The following is a 22,429-nucleotide window of genomic DNA, read 5'->3' on the forward strand; positions in this document are numbered from 1 at the left end:
GTTTCAGGTGTGCAAGCTATGGAATCTAATGCCCAGAGAAGGCTGCACTGGTGCCGTCACAAGGCCAGTGCTGGACCTGGGTGACTGGTGATATTCCCACTACAGAGCTTCCAAGCCTGGTGCCGGAGGGGTGTTTTAGTTTTGTTTTGTTTTGTTTTGTTTTGTTTTGTTTTGTTTTGTTTTGTTTTGTTTTGTTGTATTTTACTCACAGCTTTTGCTCACAGCTAAGAACCCTGGTCAATTCAGAATAAATTCAAAATAAACTCTGAAATTAAAAAACCTGGTTTTGAGATCTGCTTTACCTTTTGTGTGTGTGTGTGTCATTTTGAGCAAACCTCTCAGTCTATCTGAGCCTTAATTCCTGGAATTTCTACATAAAGGTATTGGGGGAATAAAATGAAATAACGATGTGAAAGTACTTTAAAAATCATATCGTCTTTGAATTTTGTGAGTTTCTATTTTATGTGAATGTGCCATAACGCACATAGCTTCTCTATAACTGAGGCATTTATTTGGCCCTGCTTCATAAATTAGTGAGCCTTTCTTTCTCTCTGCTCATCAAAGTGTCTCTACTTAAAGCACTTCCACCATGAATTTTAATTAGTTGTTGACTAATCTGTCTACCCCACGAGACTAGGAGTTCCTCAAGGATAGTGTCTGATTGATCTTTGGTTTTCCCTTTGATGTCTACTGGTACACAGTAGGTTTACAATCCTTGTCAATTGGATGAAAAAATTAAAAAATTTGCTGGGACCTCCATGAGTGTACCAGGACGTTTTCAGCTCATATGCAACTCTCACTTTCTTCCTTTGCAACCTTTTTTGAACTGTAGTAAAATGCCCCAATGGACAAAGGAGCGATCAGATGGAATATGCTCCTGGCGAGGCTCCTGGTTGTCCTACAGGTGCAAGTGATGGACACAGTGGAGGAAATGTGTCTTAATTGGTAGCATGAAAAACATTTCCCTGGTGCTAGGTTGGGTTGTAAGTACCATCTGTCCTGCCACTGAGAATTAAAGGGAAGAATACTTTTCTCTGGGTTCTGGGGACAGTGTAGGCATCAAGATGAGCTGTTGATATTAACTTGTCTGTGCTCCACCTGGATAATTGCAGGCGAGGGAATCTGTCTAGGGTTTCCATTTTGAAATCAAATGGATGATGCAGTGGCAGGCCTCTCGTTCCCAGGTGTTTGGTTGTATTTGTTAAAGGAGATTCTGGGGAGAATGAGAATTAAACCTTTTTTTTTTTTTTCTTTTTTGGCTTATCCTGGAAGATTTTAGATCAATATATTCCACACTATTTGATGTTTAATCTCCCAGTAGCAGAAGAAATAAAATTTATTTCTTCATTCTGGCCCTGTCTTATCTTGAATGTCTTCTTTCATTTGTTTATTCACTCCACAGTTACTGAGTTCCCATGAAGGGGCCAAGTCCTGGGTTGTCAGGGCCTGGGGATACCAAGGAAAATATGATATTGTTTCTGAATTAAGAAAATTCACTGTCGTAGATAGGAAGTGGGGGAAGGAGATCAGACTTGGAAACAATACAACACAATGTAATCAAAAATATAATAGAGGTATATAGAAAGATTCTGGTGAAATCGGAGTGAGGGCCAGGGAGAGAGAGAGAGAGAGAAAAGGCAAAGACCTTCAGCTATGTCTGTTGTATTTTCTGTGCCTTTCCCCTCAATCTCTTTGAAAACGGCCTCTCCCCCATCATTGAGTTTCCAGGAATCTCCTTTTGTCTGAGCTAATTTTGATTTTGGTTTCAAGCATACACAACTCAGTGAGTCCCAACTAATACAAGAATTACATAAGGTTGTCCACATAAAGCTGCATTTGAGCTTCAGTTTCTCACCTCAAGGAGGGCTGGGTGCTCCAGACAGAGAAAGGCACATGCAACACCATGAAAGTCCAGGCCTGCCCTGGAAATGTTGAGATGTTTGGTACAGTTGCATTTTATTCACATGGTCCAGATGATTCTAAGCATGCGCAAGTTGGAGATCCTTTTTTTTAAATAATACCCAACTTGTCAGATGGGTACTAGACTTTTGGGGGTGATCACCTCGTAAGTTATATAAATGTCTAATCACTATGTTGTATACTCGAAACTAATATAATATTGTATGTCAATTGTAATTGAAAACTAAATTTAAAAAAAAGAATAACCAACTATTCACATCTCAAGAGTCTCCCAACTTTGTTCCTTCAATAAAGCAGAAATTCCAGTACCTTCATACCTGTTACCTATCACGGTGACTCTGTGGAAATACACTTTAAAAAAATTTAACCCTCTATCTTTGGTTTTCAGTGACTGTATGCTTCTTGAAAGAAGAGCTAAATAATTAATGTACCTAATTATTCTTCCTAAATTAAGGGATTTCCTTTCCTGAGACAAATGTCGGTACCTGTAGTTGGGAAAATGTTTTTCCCCAACACCAGCAAATGAACAGTCAATGAATAATAAATACACATACACAAATATTGCTGCTCAGTTTTTTTTTTTTTGAGGTGGGGCATTACATACATTCATGAATATTATGATTATTATTAATGCTCCTTTGCCTAATCCATGTGTGAACCTCATGCCTTACACTAAATAAAGCAAATATAACTCAATGAAGAATAACAGCCCCATATTCAGTGATAGTAATAAAAATAATAACATCCATTTATTACGTAACTTCTCTGTGTCTAGCTCTATGCTGGGTGCTTTTATGCTTGATCCAATTCAGTTTTTAGAACACCCCTGTGATAAGTATGGGCATCCCCATTTTAGAGATGAAGAAACAGAGGCCCCAGAGAGTTTAAATAATTTGCCTACAGCTAGTGAACATCAGGAAAGGCATCTAAATGCTTCCTTTCCGCCACACTTACCGCCCCGCCTCTCCAATTCCTATTCCTAGCTCCCAAATCTGGTCTCAGTGTTCACTTCTTGGGGAGTGAGTTTCTGGCCCCTTTCAGCTTCTACAGTGGGAGGCAAGCTTCTGGCAAAGAAGTCAGGGAAGAGAAGAAATGGCTGTAAGGAAGGCGGGCAGCAGCAGCTGTCCCTCTGTGTCACGGTTGTAGACATCGGAAGCTTTTACTCAGAGGAAAGAATAATGAAGAAGGCATGGATACTCTCTTCAAACATCCTAAGTCTCTCTTACGAATGGCTTTAGAAGGTAAACCTTGGATGATGGTGGAGATTTCAGTAAGAATCTTCTAACACCAGCACTCAAGAGAATGGGCTGAACCGAGGGGTGGTAACTCCAGGTGTTCAGACACAGATGGGAGGTGGTGGTCCTGGGAAGTGGAAGCCCTCTGGCCTCAGACAGACCTGGGTTGATCCAGCTCTGCCATACCTGAGCTCTGTGACACAGGACAGATTATTTAAACTTTGAGTCTCTTTCTTCATTAACAATTAAGCGTAATAATACCGCATCTGCGGGCTTATTATAAGAATTAGAGGTAATCCACGTATAGCATCACCACAGAGCAGTGAAGATAATAATACCATAACCATTGCTGTAAAGTGGGCATCTCGCTTAGCACAGTTATTTTAGATTCAAGAAGCAAATGGGAAATGTATGACCTGGAGCGGTCCCACCAGGTGAAAGGTCTTTCTTAACCACAACTTCCCAAAATGTGAACAATTTTCTTGGTGATTCCAGGATGACACTTTTAAGAACAGCGCTGATTGGTGAGTGGCTGGAGTCTTTACGGGAACTTTTTCCTTTGTGCGTGTTGCGGGAGGGGGCAGAGGTTCCCATACGGTGTATACTTCATCTCCAATAAGGGATCAAGGTCCTCTTTGACGTAACCACAGCAAGCCTGTTATCTGCCCTCAATCTCTGTAAAATTCTCACCACTGAGTTTACAGTTGATTGATTGTTCTTTCCACATACTATAATTGCTTCATTAGAGGCTTCAGATGGTTCATTGTGTTGGCAACTTCCTGTAAAACTGTCTGCACAATCAGGGCCCGACACATGCCACTTGAGTCCTCAGGAAGCGAAGCATTTGTTTGTTTGTTTGTTTGTTTGTTTGTGTGTATGTGTGTTTGTTTTCAAAAAGCAGCATATTACATGGGGTTTAATCTCAAGGCAGGGTGAGATCATGCCAAATGGGGGCAGCACAGGGCCAGACAGATCTCTCCCTCAGTGATCTCCACGCTGCAGGGCATCAGTTACCATCCACTGAGTAATGACTCCCTGATTTCTCACTCCAGCCCCATCTCTCTCATAAACTTCAGAAGGAGATAGCCAAATGCCTCAGGACGGCCCCCACCATAACCTGGATTATCCCTCAAGCATCTGTGATACTGAATTTACAATCTCCATGACATCCTCCCTCCCCTGAGACCTGTATCCTCTGCCGGTCTCCATCTCAGCAAACAGCATCACCATCACTGCAGTAGCACAATCTCTGCTCACATGTCCTTCCTTTCAGTCATTCTCTGTACCCAACTGCCAAGCCCCATGAATTCCTCCTTCTACACCGTTTTTCTCACTGGGGCTACGCCCTCATTTCCATGGTCACTTCCTTGACCTATTTCTTCCATGGACGACAGCACCAGCCTCTTCCATTCAAGCCCACTCCAGGCCACAAGAGCAGAGCCATCTTTTTAAAAACTGAAGTCTGATAACATTACTCCTGTATTTAAAACTGTATCAAAAACTTTCCAATGTCCTTCGGGAAAAAATTCTTAGCTGGCCGTGTTACATCTGATTATACTTTTTTTCTTAGCACCTTGTATTCCTCCCTCTCCTTCTTTTAAAAATTTCCTTATTTCTTAGAACCCTCTTTACTCCCTGGGGTCAGAGGCCACGTCTTTCTTATTTCCCAGTAATTAACCCCATGATTATTAGGCTGCCGGCCACAGAGAAAGAACTGAGGAACAACCTGGGGATCTGTATCCATGAAAGAACTAATAGCAAGTATTCCCATGAGCCGATTTTTCATGCCCTATTCCAAGATGGCTTCAGGCATGGAGAGAGGAACACTTCAAAAAGCAAATAAGAAAAATATAACAAATCAGGCAACCTTGAGAATGGGATACAGGGCCTTACAAACATGCCTCTCCGGCCTCATCTCTGCCAAATCCTACCGTTGTCTCCCAACCCCATCACTGCACGGTCTGTGCTCCAGTGACAGGAACTCTCTCTGCTCCCCAAACCCCCCAAGCCTGTTCATACCGCTGTTGCTTTTGCACAGGCTGTTCTATGCCAAGAAGGCCTTTCCCCGCTTCTGCACCTGAGGAAATTTTATTCACCCTCGAAAAATCAACTCAGCGACCACTTCTCTGACTCCCTCAGGTAAAGACAGTTGTTCCTCCCTTGTCTCAGTCAGCTTGGATTATCAGAAAATAATACCATAGACTGGGGGGCTTGAACAACAGATATTTATTCCTCACAGTTCTGAAGGTTGGCAAGTCCAAGGTCAAGGTGCTGGTGTGGTCGCGTTCTGGTGAGGACTCTTCCTGGCTTGCAGATGGCAATCTTATCTCTGTGTGCTCACATGGCAGGGGAGAGCAAGCTCTCTGGTGTCTCTTCTTATAAGGGCACTAATTCCATCATGAGGGCCCCACCTTCGTGACCTCACCTCACCTCCCAAAGGCTCCACCTACAAATTCCATAACATTGGGGGTTAGGGCTTCAACATATGAATTTGAGGAGGACACGATCAGCCCATAATATCCCTCTCCTTTACCTTCACACTTTACTATATGTAATCATTAAATGAATATGGATATTGAACACTTGCTATGGGCTTCATATTCTTCATATTCTTCATTTCATATAATTATCTTAAGAGTGTGGTACTTTTATCCCCATCTTAGAAATGAGGAAACATTTTCTAAATGGTAAGTCATTTGCCCAAAGGCACAGAATCAGCAAGTGGTGGCCCTAAGCATAGATTTAAAGGCTCCTGACCCCACAGCCAAGGTTTATCCACTCTCCCGCATTGCCTAGAACAGGAGTTGCTGAATGGTTTCTGTAAAGGGCCAGGTAGACAACATTTTAGGCATTATGGACCATGTGTTCTCTGTCCCCATTATTCAACTCTGCCATTCAAGCAAAAGCAGCCATAGGCAATACATAAATAAATGGACATGGTTATGTTCCACTAAAACTTTCTTTATGGACTCCAAAATTTGAATTTGATGTAGTTTTCATGTGTCACAAAATATACTTCTTTTGATTTTTTCCCAACCACTTAAAAACAGAAAAACCATTCTTAGATCACAGGCTATACGAAAACATATAGTTTGCTGATTTCTGGCCTGAACAATTGCAATGAACTTTAAAAGTAATTATTTTTTAAACATGTCTCTCTTCTCTCATACCCCCCGATTCTCTCAAACAGGGGCCCGTAACATTCATTCTGTCTCCAACAGCCCTCTTAACATTGCCCACCTCAGGGTCTTTTAACTTGTTATTCCCTCTGCTTGGAATGTGTGTCCCCCATATAGCAGCAGGGTGGCTTCCTCACCTCCCTCAAGCCCCTAACTAGAACTGTGACAGCCTCCTCTGCCACTCCACATGCCCCTTACCCTGCTTCATCTTTCTCAGCACTGACTGCCATCCAACCAAGCACATGGATCCCCCATTTATCTTGTATATCGTCTTAACCCTACTGGAATGTTAGCTACGTGCAGACAGGGACTTCTGCTTTGTTCACTGCTGTAAACCCAGAACCTAGAAGAGTATGTAACACACAGTTAGAGCCAGTCAACTATTTAAGCAACCCATTCATTCACCTAAGTCATTCATGAACATTCAGCAGAGAGTAGATTCTCAAAAATAAAAAGCTCAGATGAATAGAGATGTGAGGTACGTATCAAGTCCTAACATTCTTGGGTTTGTTGAAAATCTCTCACTTTCCATGGAGTTTGTACAGGGCACGAACAGGCCTTGTCCTTTTTCTTTGGCCTCCCTGTTAAGCACTGACCTGTGCTCAGAATTTTTTGAGGTGTGAACTCCTGACCCTGCTCCTTCTGGAATGCTGAGCTGGAGGCTCTCAGGGAGAAGGCAGGACGTGACTGGGACATAAGCATCAGCCTCAGACGGGAGCAGCAGATGGAGCTGGGGACAACTTGGTGAGGAAGGCATGGAATTCTGGCAGAAAAGGGAAAAGGTGCGTGCCAGGGCTCCTAGGCAGGCTGGCAGAGGAGGACGGGCTTCTTGTTAAGTTAATTGAGGTAATTTTTGCTGCCACCTTTTGGATAGTAACAAAATTCTCCTTCCACCAGCCACTGATCATATCTCTACCTCCTGCCACATTTCATTGTAAAGAGACAGTGCTCTAAATTTAGCTGCATTTATTTAGCTATTCCTTAAAACTTTGTCACTTAAAAAATAATTATAGGATTTCTCTGACAGACTATAGTACATGGAGTGCACCAAATTATAGGTATAATTTGGAGATCCAACTGGGATCACCAAATAAAATTGATGGCCTAATTCCGGAACAATCTATGCAGCAGCTGACAAGACTGTGTTCCTTAGGCCCCTCTCCTTAATCTGCATATTGAGCCAAAAGGTCAAAGGAACCAAAAGAAACTAAAGAAAGTGATCTCTAAATCAAGATATGGACCCAGGAGAGTACAGCCTCTCTTCTTCTCGGCAGAGCTGGGAAGATCGCCAGGCCCCCCAAAGCCAGACGTGCTCTCCCCACGTGCAGAGTGTAGCCTGAGCCTCCCTCTGCCCTCCCATTCAGCCAGGAGCCTGACATACATAGGTGACCTCTAGCACTGGAGGTTTGTTTTTTCTTTTCTTTTCTTAAAAAAAAAAAAAAAGTTTTTTTCAGCTTTCTATGATTGTAAACTGCAGAAACCAAAGTTAAGTTTCTCAAGAAAAAAATGATGCCTGGGAGGAAAAAATTGGGTCCCTCTGGGAAGTGACAACCCCACTCAGCAGAGCCCTGGTGGACGAAAAAACCACAGAGAGATGAATAATCCCGTTTCTGATTCATCCCACACACAGTGCTGTGCTCTTGCTGAGCGTCCACTTTGGTACAGTCCGTGGGGACACACAAACAAATCAGAGGGAGAAAGGAGATCTAGTCACTCTAAAACCTTCTACAGGTAGCACAAAAGAAGGGCCGCAGAAGGACATAGAGGGCCCTGGGAGTGATGCCTGGGAGAGTGCTTGAGCCGAGGGGCAGAGAACGTGTGCTGCCAGTGATGTCTGTGGACTCGCCTCTCTCTAAATCTTCACAGATGGTTCATCAAGTCTTTGGGGTAAGAATAAGGGCTCTCTGGCCAGGAATATTTCTCTGGGGTCTGGGTAAAGTCTAGGGTCCCGGGTCATAACCAACTCTTCCGAGTTAACCCTGCACACCTGATGGCTCAGAGCACCTCCAGCAGTAAGAGAACCGCTGGTCCAATTGCAAGGGGTCTTCCAAGTTTTCTATTCTAACCTCTGTGTTTGTCAGACTTGCTGACTCAAGCCCAGAGCACTTAAGTAACTTGCTCCATAGAGCAAGGCAGTGGCCGCATCGTGAAAAGAAGCTGTCTCTCTGTGTTTCGGTCCAAGGCTACCATTTTTAATGTAGCTGCTGGGTCTGTGGAAAGTGCACTCACTTTGGAGGCAGCTGTTCTTAGATTTGAATCAGGACCCTGCCACACGGGTTTGGGCAGGTCTCTCAAAGCTACTGTTTCCTCATCTATGAAGTGGGGAAGGTCGTGCCTGCTGTACTGGGAGGTTATATAACCTCCCTGTACTGGGAGGTTATAGGGATTAAGTGATTCAGCCTGACGGAAAGTGCTTCGCATACTGTAAAAGGCTGAGCAAATACTGCTCATTGTCATATTTTCTTCTCTGTGGCTCGGATTTCAAATGGGCCTAACCTTCTGACTTTAGTCCTAAACAGCACAGGATAGCACAGGACAGTGGCCAGATGACTGTGTGTCCCAGAGCAGAAGAAGGCAGAAAGCGGGCCCCTGCACCTTCCTACTGTCCACCCTTCCCTCTGTGCCCTCTGACTCTCCCAAGCGAGGCCTGGGTGGAACGAGATGCAAAGCTGTCTGTCCACTTGCTACAGTGGCTCTGAGTCCCTAGCTGGGCAAAAGCTGGGGGGCAGATCCTGTGTGGTTGACCAAATCTTTCCAGCTTGTATGAACATCTCGTCTCAGCCTTTTCCCAGGGGGTTAGGACATGCAGAGAGCCCTGTCCCTGGGCTCTCTTCCATGAAACCAGAGGTGACCCTGTATTCTGGAAGGCGTAACAGCCTCCCTAGCTACCTTGGAGGGCCCCAGACTGGGACGGCTGATAGTTGGAGACTGGCCTACAGACCTCCCCAGCCCTAACCACTGCTGCTTCCACAGAGCCGGTGGCCAGAACCACCAGCCCACGTCAAGGGAGTTCGATTGCAGCAATCTCAGGACCCTACATGATAACACATCCTGCTAGTACCCGAGGGGCAGAGGGGACACTTGAGCTGCCCCTGTAGATGGCCTTCCCAACCAGTGGCCACCTCCGAGCACTAAGCACATCATTCACTGAGCATCTACTATGCGTCAGGGACTTCCCCAGGCACAATCACATTGGTCCTCCAACACCAGCTGAGCGAGAAACTACTACTCCTATTTTACAAATGACGAAGCCAGAGCCCAGAAAGGTTGTGAAATTTGCCCAAAGCCCTGCAGCCAATAAAACATTAATAATAGCAACAATGAGTGCTTTTAACGAGTCAAACATTTTATGTGCATATTCTCATATTCTCCCCAGGACCTCACAATAACCCTGAGGTGGTTATTACTCTCCCTGTCTTACAGATGAGAAGGCCGGAAAGGAAGCAGTAAATGCCTTGCCCAGGCACATGGGTAGCGAATGGTGGATCTAGAGTCAAACCCAGGGCCCACCGGTGGTCTCCCGCTCACATGGGCTGCCGCTGCTTAGGCTCTTGACGCTAATTCCAGCGTCGTGGCCATCACCAGCCAGCAGGAATTCTTGCTGCATATCACCCAGGGGGCTTCTTCAGACCAGGTTCTCGGGCTCCACTCCTGAAGATTCCGGTTCTGCTGATCTGGGAAGGGCTGTGTGGCTGTGTTTATAACATGCACCCCAGGGCTTCCACAGCTCCCCCGGGTTCCAGAAACACGATGCCCCATTGCTGCCTCCCTAACTGTGAAGATCTCTGATGGCGAGACCTTGCAGTTTCCATCTTCCATCCTCAACTTCTGTCCTTACCACACCTGGCTCTGTCTTCGCCTCCGTTACCTTCATTGTAAATCCCGGGGCCGCTTTTAGGTGCTCACCTCGACGAGCTCTCAGTGGCAACCGCAGCTGTGACCACTCCTTTTTCGTGAAACCCTATCACATGTTTTTTCCTCCCACCTCTCAGGTGCTCTTTGTTGGCTTCCAATGGACTTTTCTGCCTCCTTTTATCCCTTTAATCTTGCTGTTCCCAGAACTCTTTGCTCAACCACCTTTTGCCATTTTCTTCACCATGGATGACCTCATCCACCCCATGGCCTAACTTTGTGTCGATGATGCCCAGACTTCCCTAGAGCCCCCAAGTGGCGGACGCCTCTTGATCACGTCCACCTGACTGTCCCACGGGCTCCTCAAACATGGCAGCATGTCCTTAATGGAACACGACGTCTTCACCTGCTCTGCTCCCCTGGTATCTCATCTCTGTGAAGGGTCATTCATAGTCACTGAAGGCAGAAAACTGGTGGCGTGTGGAGCAGGGGTACAGCCCTAACTCCTCCATGTCCTGTCATTCATTACCAAGTTCTAGAGATTCCAGCTTCTAAATCTCTCAGAAGCCTAGCTCTCCATCTTCATGGCCACTATTCCAGTTCTTCTCCCTTCTGTGTCTGCTGCATTACTCTTGTGTCTTCCTAGCCAAGCTTTCAGCCATCCAACCCCCTCTCCACCCAGAAGCCAATCAATCAGGCCATGCCACTTCCTTACAAAAGACCAGTAGGTATTTCCCTATTACCTTCAGCATGAAATCCAAGCCTTTTATCTCCTACCGAAAGGGCTTCCTGAGGGGCCAAAGTTTCCTTTCCAGTCATATCTCTTGCAGCTCCCCACCAAAGGGCCCCGTCTAGGCTCAGGCACTTAGGCGTTTCGTTCTGGGAAAGTTGCAGGTGTTTTGATATCTTTGCATACACTGTCCTCTCTCACAGGAAGACTATCTCCTTCCCCACGTTCATCCTTCAAGCCTGCCTATGGAGGCACCTCCTCCAGAAGCCCTCTCTCACCACTGGCATTGGGTAGGTGTTTCTCCTTTGCCTGCCATGGCACCCCCATGGTTACATCTTTCCCAGCGCTCATCACCAATCCCGAACCATCACAGCCGGGTCTGCTTTTCTCACTGGACCACAAGGAACATCTTATCTCCTTCACCTTCCTCTTTCCATGGCCCAGGATGGTACCAGTAGCATTCAATAAATATCTATGGACTAATAAGGATAAGAATAATACCATGTACCAAACGTTTATTGAGGATTTAGGCAGCTGGGCACCATACTAAGGACATGCATTGTAATATTTAACTCAAACAGTCACCCTAGTGGGTAACTAATTCTTATTCCCATAGTATAGATGAGAGAACTGAGGCATGGGGATGTAATTTTCCCAAGGTCACATGTTTAGTTAGTGACCGAGTGGAGACCAGATCCCGTGGCCCAATCGAATGGATGAATAAATGAACGAGGAAATCGTGACTCCGGGAGGCTGAGTAACTAGAGCTTCTGCTCAGAATTTAGATAGGGCAGAAATTCTGGAAGCAATATTACCACTGTAATCCTGAGTAAAAGTCACAAGGAAATAAACTCTGAATTTACCCCGGAAAAGAGAAGACCATTAGCTCATTAAAACTAACTGGCCATCCTACAACTCTGAGGGCCTGAAGTAACCATATTCCTAAGAAAAACAAGGTGAGAAAGGTTTATCTCAGTCTCTCTGTCCCCCAGCCCCACCCTCTGCCTTCTTCACTCTGCCCACTGAACAGTTCCAGGCACCACGTTGCTTCCCTGGCAGCCGGAAGGGCTGTGGGCAGAGGACCACAAACCCCACCGCTCCCTCCAATTACCCCCCGATTCCAAGCGATGCCAAGAACACACAAGGGCAGAAAAATGGCTTGAAATCTGTGTGCGGGAGAGGTTGGGAAGGTTGAAGAGAGCAATTTTTGTTTCACATCATTCCTTTGTATAATGTTGTATCCTTCTGACAAGTCCACATAATACAGCTTAACTTCACCAATTGCTGCCTTAAGAGAAAACAGTAAAGACCTATCTTTAATGTCAAATGAACAATGGGCATCCTTCCAGAGGAGGAAAATGACTTGCTTTGAAAGAGCTGGAGGAGAAAAGTGCAGAATGTTCCAGCTTAGCGCGAGGGGGGAAGAAAGTCAGCAGCTGTGTGTTGGCACGTCGGCTTCCCGGCTGCAAGCCTAGGGCGGCCTCCACCAGCCCCATCTGTCTGTCGGGCCTACAAGCTGAGGAGGAAGCCTCAGCACGGGTGGGGACAGACAGCAATGTTTATTCCCAGGGCGAACTCCCCTCAGCTCAGGTGTGTCTGTGTGTGTGTGTGTGTGTGTGTGTGTGTGTGTGTGTGTGTGTGTGTGTGTGTATATATTTATAAATATATATATGCATATATATAAAACTTTTTATATATATATAAAACTTTCCCTTCAAAGACAATGGATGCCTGAAAGCATATGTGAAACCCCCTGGGAACTTCAGCATCTCCTTCTCCTTCTTCTGCAAGAGCATTTTTTTTACACCTGATTCTCCCAACAAATAGCTACTCTCCACTAGTCATTGAAATGGTGCTAGATGTTGACCAATTTCTGCACAAAGACTGGGTGGACTAAACATTATTTAAGCTCTTTAAGCTTTTCCCAAGCGATAGGGAACATTGGGCTACCTTTCCAGATTCAGATTCCATTCCTGCTGCCTCATTTCTGATGCCTCAACCATATCAAACTTCTTGCAATTTCTTGACTGTGCAATTTCATGTAGTTCTGTTCTATGCCCCAGTGCCTTTGCACCTGCTGTTCCCTTTGTCTGTAATGCCTCTACAAAGACTAATCATCCTTTAAGGCTTAGCTCAAATATTTACTCCTTCTGGAGTCCTATTGACCTCCCTGCAAATTTACCACCCTCCTCCTTGGGCCCCAGGCTATCTCTATTATAATAGACACTACCCTCCACAACATGTATCAATTTACATGACTTCTCCCTTATTAGGTGATGTTTTATTTTCAAGAGCAGGGACTTAGTCTTATTCATGCACGTATGTGTATATATATATATATATACATATATATATATATATATATATGTATATATATATATATATAAATTCACACGCACATATATATATATACGTGTGTGTGTGCATATATATATTTGTAACCCTGACCTAGCTCGGTGCCTAATATATAGTATGTGCTCAATAAAAATGTGTTAGATAAGAGGGTCTAAAACTAAGTGTCTTAATCCTGGCTGCAAATTCAGTCAGAGGAAAAAGCAATGAACTCATTCTGTAAGAAGTCAAAGAAGGTCTGAGAGAAAAGATGAGATTTGAGTTCGTTCTTAAGGATGAGTAGATCACAAAGTCGAGGGTCTCAGAAGGGTGCATTCTGCAGAGGGAACAGTTTATTTAAAGCTTTCAAAGCCTGAAGAAAATTGGTCCACAGAGAGCAGCAAATTTTTCCGCTCAATGTATCAGATGCCTGATACATTGGTGAGATAGCGATAGGAGTGAAAAAGTATGAAATGTCAACATTCAAGGAAAGAATAAGGATTCTGGGACTTCTCTGCCCAGTGAGAATAAAGGGCACCTGGTAATCTCTGACCAATAATCATAAATCATTAGCGTCCCAGGTAAGTGGCTGTGAGAACAGCCATTATCTCTCCTATACGCACATTACGATGGTGCCTTTCAGATGGACGGAGAAGTCAAGGGTCCATTTACGGTTCTTTCCAAATGACTCACAATAAATCAAAATATTTATTATTCAGAATCTAGTTCGAATGATGGAGGGATGGGTGAGTTGGCAGGGGGTAGGGAGGGGAGTGGTGACTCCTAGGGGAAAGGTTGGAGGATTTAATGAGATAATATCCACAGAGCACTTTGATCTCCCTGAGGCAATACGCTGCAGCTCCTGCTCTGGGACTGTGAGATATGGGGAGGTAATGTTTCTAAGTAGAGATGCCAGGCTGTGTGAATGGTAGACAGAATGGAGCGGGGAAAGACTTGCTCCTTAAGTAATTTCCCTCATCAGCATCAAGGCTGGAACCATCTATGAGAGCAAGCATAAAGAAATGCCAGTTTGCCTGCTAGGGGACTTGGGTCCAGACACTCAGGCCTATATGGCGTTTTTCACCAGAAAGAAACCCGCCCTCTTCCACTCTGAACCATACACGAGGCCCACATCAGAAACTGCCCAGGCTCCAGAGCCTGGCTCACAGGATGGTTCTGAACCTTTCTCTCTAACCCCTCCTCCTCCCACTTCCCAGTCTAATTCAGATGGCCAGTTGTGACAGAAGAAAGAGGAGCAGGATCCACAATTTCAGATTCCTGACTAGCTGCTTACCGATGCCACGGGTTCCTCGTGGGTGCATACCTAGGAAGAACACACACACTTTGTCCACCACCGCGATGGATGGGGGAGGCTGGGCTGCTTTGTGTGAGGTGAGGTCATATTCACTCTCCTCCCCCTGCTCAGTGCCTCCTTTTCTCTGGATCGTTCCCTCATTCCTACCTGGCACTATGCACAGACAGGGGAGAAGTGCCAGTCCCATGAATGAAAGATTTTGGAGAGAAGCCCAAGATGGTGGAACAGTAAAGCATCCACAAAGAAGAGAGAACTCTAATTCTCTTCATTCTCCTCACTCGACGCTCGCCCGCCTTCACGGTGACCCAGTTTTATGTCCCTGATGACTGCATCTGAACGTGATCCGTTTTAGAATTCCTTCTCCTTACACATGTGTATTAGTTAGGATGACACTAACTGCTGTCACAAACGAACTCCAAAGTTTCAGAGGCTTAACTTTGTAGAAAGCTTGTTTTTATTGACAGACAATGTATATGCCTTGCTTCAAGTCATGGGGAATGGGTTAGGGAGCAAGGACAGAGGATGCTATGACTCAGTGTCTGTGTGCTCCCCAAATTCATATGTTGAAGCTCTAATCCTCAGTGAGATGGTATTAGGAGGTGGGCCTTTGGGAGGTGATTACATCATGAGAATGCAGCCCTCAAGAATGGGTTTAGTGTCCTTATGAAAGAGGGACAAGAGAGATGACAAGAGAGATGATCTCTCTCCCCAATATGTGAGGACACGGCAAGAAGGCATTTATCTGCAAACAAGTAAGTGAGCCCTCACCAGGAACAAAATCTACTGGGACCTTGATCTTGGACTTCCCAGCCTCCTTCCCAGAAACATGAAGAATGAATTTCTGTTGTTTAAGCCACCCAGTTGATGGTATTTTTGTAACAGCAAAAGACAGAGGGGCTAAGACAGAGGGGCTCATGTTTCATGCAGGAATTCGAGGGGACAGGCTCTGCCATCTTCATCAGGTGACTTTCGAGGTCATCATGAGTATCAACATTCTCTTTGTAAAGGGGGAAGAGCACGGAGGATTAGATGTGAGAGATTGCCGCAGGCCAGGCCTTGAAGGGGCGTAATCAGGCCCGCTCACTTCCGTGGACTAGAATGCAGTCGCGTGGCCCCACCTAACCATGAGGAAGTCCAGAAATGTAGTTTTGCTGCAGCAGCAGAAGTAAGAGTCAGTAGGTCTGATGAACAGCTAGCCAGTTGCCACGATTTGGATCTGCAAGGTCCAAATTACAAAACATTATGTGAGAATTTGGCTTTTGGCTTTGAGAGCACAGAGTTGAGGTTTTGGAGGGAGAGTAGCAGCAGCTTCAGGTCTGAGGGACATCAATGGAAAATCGCTGAAGGCATGGTGAGGTAGATTAGATGTTAGCTCCAGCTCTGGAAATGCTGCTTGTAGGAACCTTATGAGCTGGGTCGAAATGGCCATCGAGAAGCCAGCAACACAGACAGACACTGGGACGAGGTTAGGGATCAACAAAGGAATTAGTTGAAGAGCTCATCTTTCTATATTCTGAGTCTTTGGGGAAGATGACAGACATGTGGGAGGAGAGGAGGTTTGTGAATAAGGTACAAAAATCCTCCATGAGTGAAGGGAAGGGGAGTGGAGGTTGGTGAGTGATATCACTGGGGTTTGGAAAAGAACAGTGGGATTGGCTCGAAGAAAGAGGAGACACAGAAGGGAAGAGTCAGACAAAATTCTGGACAGAGGAGTGGGAAAGGAGGACTCAAATGCCACTGGTGGTCCTGACGTGGCAGGTGTGGGAAGGTGAGCAGCATTCACTTGAGAGGATGCGGTGGGGGCAGGTACAGCCAGGTCTCAGGTTAGATGAAGCGGTGAAGGACGCATGCCAGGAAACGCTGGTCGACAGGCAGGAGTACAGAGGAAGTCCATGGCGAGAGTGGCTTGCCACGGGGCCAGGGCTGATCTAAGTGGGACTTTAAGGAGATGAAAAAGGACAGCAGATCAGAGAGACTGTGAGCTGAGCGAGACAGTGAGCCCTACTTTGTGATAGGTACAATTCACTGTATGCAAGTTATACCCTGATTTATTTTTTTTTAATGGAGTAAAAGCCCACGAGGACAATTTTTAAAATGATGTTAAGTTACATAGAAAGTGTCAACCATCTCCCTCAAATGAAGAAGTTTGTTATACACACATTTTTTAAAGACATAAAGTATAAAGATAAAATTACTCTTAAAAATGTATATAGATGGCTGATACACGAGCAACAATGATTATTTAAGAAAGACTCCAAAGTCAAAGAAACGAATGATCCTGCCTCTGTTTTACTCATTTCCATTAGGCTTATCTGAGCTGACAAATGTTTCAGCTCAGGATGGAAACGCCTGATGGAGAAGTGGAAAGTTAGTTTCTTTGGGAGAGGAAAAGGATGGATTCTACTTGAAAGGTTAAATTTCAATCTAGGAGCCCTAACAGCACCGTCAAATAATTATTGTTGTTATTTTTACAAATCTATTTCACTTTGAAACAAGTTGGGAAATTTCTGACTTAGTTTAAATGAGACCTCAATTCTCCCAGGCCTGATGGGCCACCTGAGGCAGGGTGTCCTGCTGAAAAAATGCTGCGCTGAGTCATTAAAATGGCAGCTCCCACTGAGAAAAATAACGGAGCCAGATTCTTGTGGCAGAGCTGCTGAACAGTAGGGGGAGGGAGGGAGGGAGGGAGGGAGCTCATTTTTCCAGGCAGATCTGAATGCTTATTTTTCATAGGCACTCTTAGTCAATATTTATCTAGCTATTCAAAGAGTTATAACTAATCATTTATCCCTTTTGCCTTTTTGTTGTATTTCTCTGCCTCTTTGTGGTAGACTGAACTTGAGCAACAGAAGGAAGTCCTAGCCTCTTCCTTCCAGACTTGAAGATGTCAGAAGTAAAACTTCTGGCTGAGGTATGACCCAATCTCAGAGAGTTAGTACAAGACCTTTGAAAAAGAAGGCACATGCCCCCTCCTTCTGGGTATGGATTTGTAGAAAGTTAAGCTTCATTATGCAGGATTTATATTTCTGGAATCTTCATTTTTATTTTTTGTCATTGTATTTTGGGGGGTTACTAACCTAGTCCTTCTCTAACTTACTATCTTCTCTGACTTTGGACATTAGAATAGTTTGCCTGGGAGAAGAAACCTTGTTTGCTTTTTGAAGTACAGTGAGATACACAGCAGATGTCAGCTTTAAAGGTCCCACTTGCATTTCTATAATGATTAAGAGCGTGGAGGAGCCTTAATCTTGGTGGAAGGCCTTCCTTCCACCAAGCCTTTTGATGAGAGACACTGAAGTTCCAGGTCCAAGTCTGTAGAGGACACGAAGCCAGAGGACAAGAAATCAAAGGTCAAGTTCCCCTGAAACACTCTGAAAAGGAGGTTTCTGTGTAGACATTTTCTTGGGAAGGAAGTGAAGGAAGCAGGGTTGGGCAGAGTCGAAGGGGAAGCTGACCTGGGACACAGTTCCGAAGGACTCCAGGGGAGTTCTGAGCTGAGGCAACTCTTCAGAGATGTCCAAACCTGAGATGACAGGGCTGGGCCTTTGCATCCCACAATGACTAGTGACTGGATGAAGGCTGTCCCAGGAGGAGCTAACTTGGGAGAGAGGCAGTTCGTTTCAGCTGAGGACAATCCCGTAGAGAGTCAGCAGGCAACACTCCCGGCAGCTGGGAAGTGAGTGACTCAGTTCTGAGGGGGAATTCTGAGTGGCACATCCCAGTATCCAGTAGGGCTACGCCTTTTGTACCTGAAGTTTACTGCTGGAGCCTTTCTCGGACTCTAAGAAGTGAGTATCATTTGCGTTTAGATTTACTATTTCCGTGACCCTTCCACGTCTATTGTTATTGTCTGGTTTCATAAAACATAATCGAATGCTAGTTGGAAAAGGAATATGATCAAATCCAACCTCGTTTTTTTATAAATGGAGAAAGTGAGGCCAAGAGAGTGGGAATAATTTATTCAAGTCTGCGTAGCCATGGCAGAGCTAGGACTGGGGCCCTGGTCTTCTGACTTGCAGACTCCCCAGCTCTTTCCACTATCTGTGCCTGCTCACTCCATTTAGTTCTTGCAGTGCCCTGGAGAAGAGGCAGGAAAAGTATTCTACACATATGTATTTTGAAAGATGAAGTGATAGTGAAGTTTACAAAGCTAGAAAGTGGAAAGATTCCAACCCAAGTCCGTTTGAGGACAAAAATGGTGCTATGTCAACCACACCACACTGGGGGCCTCTCCCAAGGGGACCCACCTCTATTCAGTTCAGCTCAATGATCACTTGTTGAGCATCTGGACACTAGGTCCAGGTGATGCAAAGGTTAATTAGACACTACATTAATTTTCAATGAGCTCATCCCACTGAAATGGGAAAAATAGAAAAATATAGATCTGTTCAATGTCATTGAGTAAATGCTCTGAGGGAACTAAACAATGCCATCAGGGTACAAAGGAGGACCCTAACTCAACCTGATGGCTTCTTGGAGGAAGCAATGCCTAAAGGTATTCACGTGTGAATGAGATCCAACACCTCATTCTCCCTGCACACCCGTACCTGATGTCCCCTCACTCAGGTAGTGGCTCCATCATCTATTCAGTGACTGGAGCTGGACACCTGAAGGAGGGAGCCAGGGAAAGGCTTTCCTCCTCCTTCATCCATCCCCATCTCCATCCCCATCTTTGCCTTAGCTTATGTATTGTGACTTGTTAACTGGATGAGTAAAACCACCTCCTCTCGGCTTCTCTGCCCCCAGTTTTGCCCTGCCCTCTTCTTTCTGCCCATACTATCTTAATATAGGGCAAATATGACTCTGACCTTCCTTGTTAAAATCCACCTGTGACCTCACGTAGCTTTCTCCTGATATGAAGGTCTTGACATGTCTATGGCTTCAGATCCTGCTCATCTGCCTGGAAAGCCCCAATTGAATCCTCTTTTTTACCTTACGAACTTCGACTCTTTCTTCAAAACTTACCTTAGACACCCACCCCCTCCAAGAAGCCTTCCCTGATGTCCCAGTCTGATGTAGATGTCCCCCTTGAGTAAACCTTATGTTTACCCAAGTGAACCTTTACCGCATAATTCTTTACTCATTGGCGTAGTTGCATGTCTTTCTCACTAAGCTATGAGCTCCTAGAAGGTAGGAGGGTGGGGTGGGGGTATGGGTTTATTTGCTTTGTAGTCTAAGAACCTGGCACATGGAAACTATTTAGTAATTGAGGAAGAGAGGCAATTGCAGGTAGCAGGAAGAGCTTGAGCAAAGGCATGATGGAGTGCAACAATGGTGCATTTGAAGATAATGTATGGCAAAAAGTATCACGATAATGCTAAACAGAAGACAGTAAACTTCTCCTGTAAAGAGCTGGATGGTAAATATTTTAGGCTCTGTATCCCAAGAGGCAAAATCGAAGACATTGTGTTGATATTTGTACAACAATATGTAACCATTCAGAAACATAAAAGCCATTCTTAGTTTGTGGTCTGATCTGGGGGGGCTAGATTTAGCTCCTGGGTTGTAGTTTGCCAACCTTTGCCACAAAGAATGAGTAGATGAGGCCCACAGGGAAAGATGGGAGAACAGCCCGGAGAGGTAAGCAAATTGCCTGATCACGGAGAACTAAAATGCAGGTAGAGGATCTAGAACTTGATTCCGTAATTAATGGTGAGCCATCCAAGGGTTTTAGGCATGGGGGTGAGATGATCTGATCTGTGTTTTAAAAAGGCTCAGCTGGCTGTAGTGGAGAAAGGACTCTTCGTCTGGGTAAGTAAAACTACCCGCATCCAGTCACGACCTTCTGATTGAAACATGCAAGCATCTCATGTGAATTCTGACACCATCCCTTTTCCCAAGTGACGAATTCCTGGAAAGAGTCCCCTAAGACCACAATTTCTTAAATCTTCCTGCACGAACTACTGGCGTTGGGTTTGGGGAGCATTCCTAGAGGACAACTTTCCTCATACATTTTGAGAAGAATGAATTGGGGCCTTCAGAACCAATGGGACAGGACCCACAAAGAACATTCCCTGCACACCCATTTCTGCCTGGGTTTCCTCATGACAATGGTTATTTATCTGACCTTGACTTTCACATCAGTCCAGCTCCCACACTTAGTTCCAAAACAGGTCTTAAATCACTCAGGAGCCAAGCCAAGCCAGGCTAAAAGAGGAAGCAACATTGGCCAGGTCTGTGTTCCAGCACACTCTACAGACATCAAAACAAAGACAGGGTAAAATCTAATGAAAACACCCTCAAACAATGAAAGCAAGATGCTGGCATCTTCTTTAGGGACGGGCCCAAATTAAGATTTTAATGTCCATAGATAAAACAAGCAACTGAATCAGAAGGCTTTGCAGGGGGAAGTCTTAGGAGCTAAATTAGTTGATGACAATGACTGGATATTACAAATTTGCCTGTGAGTTAAATGAATATCTGCTTTGGATGCCTGTTTTGACTCAGTGAGGCCACTTCCAGAAAGATTAACTTAACACAGGCCTCTTGAGTGGCCACACCCACTTCTACAGCCTATATTAACGTTCCTCTGCACACTTCCCTCCAAGAAAGCAACCTTGAACCAGACCCTACTGACCAGCTGAGGGGTGGTAAGCAAACTTTGCCATTGTCTTTCCGGTTCTCCATTCTTACTCAAATTCCTTGGAGAGGAAATGTGTTTAAAGCTGGTGTGAGATCCTATCTGCTAGCTTCAGGCTACAATGAGACAGAATTAGTCATTCAAATGGTGAGTCTTTGTTGCATCAACTCTGCCCCTCCCATCCCTTTATACCTTATTCAGGTAAAAGCTGCTTCCTTAGGGCTTCTGCAAAAATCCTTAGCAAATTATATCACTGAGGAAGGGCAAAGGTCAGATTTGACCAAGGTTACCACCAAAACTTTTGGTTTTATGAGTTCTATCAGAGTTGAGCTAATATGAATCAAATAACTTGAGACTGGCCAACTTCAAAAGTTTTTAAATTATCTTAAGAAAGCCATCATGAGAAGTACCTACGATTCCCCCAGAATAACTTGCCTAGTATTCTGATGGCCAAATACTTTAGATGAAATGCCAAAACAAATTGTGCTAGGTCCCTAAGGATCTTATAGAGTCCAGACCCTCATACTTTAGCATCTAATAGCAAACTTTTAAATGAGTATCCAGGGATGGGGAATGTGATTGAGAATTTGAATTAAATAGAGCCTGTGTGAAATACTGAGACTAGAGCACATTCACCCACCAAACCTTTTTAACTTTGGTGACTTGCAGAGAATTCATGTATTTTCTGCTGCAGCAAGAATCTTTTTGTCCACCTTTAGGGAGAGGAACTTGGATGACAGGACATGTTTAGTTGGGGAGTCTTTCTCAGAATCATAGGGCTTGGGGAGTTAGAGATATTATAGGACATTTGTAAAGGATTACTTCTGGACTGCTAAACCATGTTGTGACCTATTTTGAGGTTATCCAGTTAAGACTAGGGTACTATCTAAGAGGAAGCACCAGGAGTAATAATAATCCAGACATCCCCAACACCACTGCTGCCAGCCTCTCAAAACTTTTGAGAATTGGTGAATGGAGGCCCGTGATTAGGTATTCGAATTCTGCCTTCACCTACTTCTACTAAGTCTTTATTTTATATAGAGAGATCAGCTTTGAGGACCTGGACTTATATTAGGGCAAAGATGAAGAGGAAAGCCAGTGACACTCACTATCAAAGGCCCATGTGTATGAGAGACCAAGTACCCAACTCAGAAAGCAAAACTCCTGGCCTCAAAATGAGCAATCATTAGCAAGTTTAAGGGATAGGTGTAGAGGGTCATTGGGCATGGCAGTTCAAAGTGGGAACCTGTGTTGGTTTACACGTCAAAGTGTGAACCAACAACTTCC

At 44.8% G+C, this 22,429-nt stretch overlaps 2 long non-coding RNA genes across 2 annotated transcripts; one reads left to right on the forward strand and one right to left on the reverse strand.

The window, feature by feature from the left end:
- Positions 1-7,008: 7,008 nt before the first annotated feature.
- Positions 7,009-12,247, forward strand: LOC120608717 (uncharacterized). Its single transcript, XR_005654493.1, has 3 exons — positions 7,009-7,116; positions 8,066-8,221; positions 9,758-12,247. It is a non-coding gene; the product is annotated as an uncharacterized LOC120608717 (long non-coding RNA).
- A 2,736-nt stretch (positions 12,248-14,983) lies between these two features.
- On the reverse strand, positions 14,984-18,239 carry LOC120608718 (uncharacterized). The gene is made up of 2 exons (XR_005654494.1): positions 18,018-18,239; positions 14,984-15,778 (listed from the first exon to the last, which is right to left on the reverse strand). It is a non-coding gene; the product is annotated as an uncharacterized LOC120608718 (long non-coding RNA).
- Positions 18,240-22,429: the final 4,190 nt, after the last annotated feature.

The sequence above is a fragment of the Pteropus medius genome, unplaced genomic scaffold (genome assembly GCF_902729225.1).
Source record: "Pteropus medius unplaced genomic scaffold, Ma_sr-lr_union100, whole genome shotgun sequence".
Taxonomy (NCBI): domain Eukaryota; kingdom Metazoa; phylum Chordata; class Mammalia; order Chiroptera; family Pteropodidae; genus Pteropus; species Pteropus medius.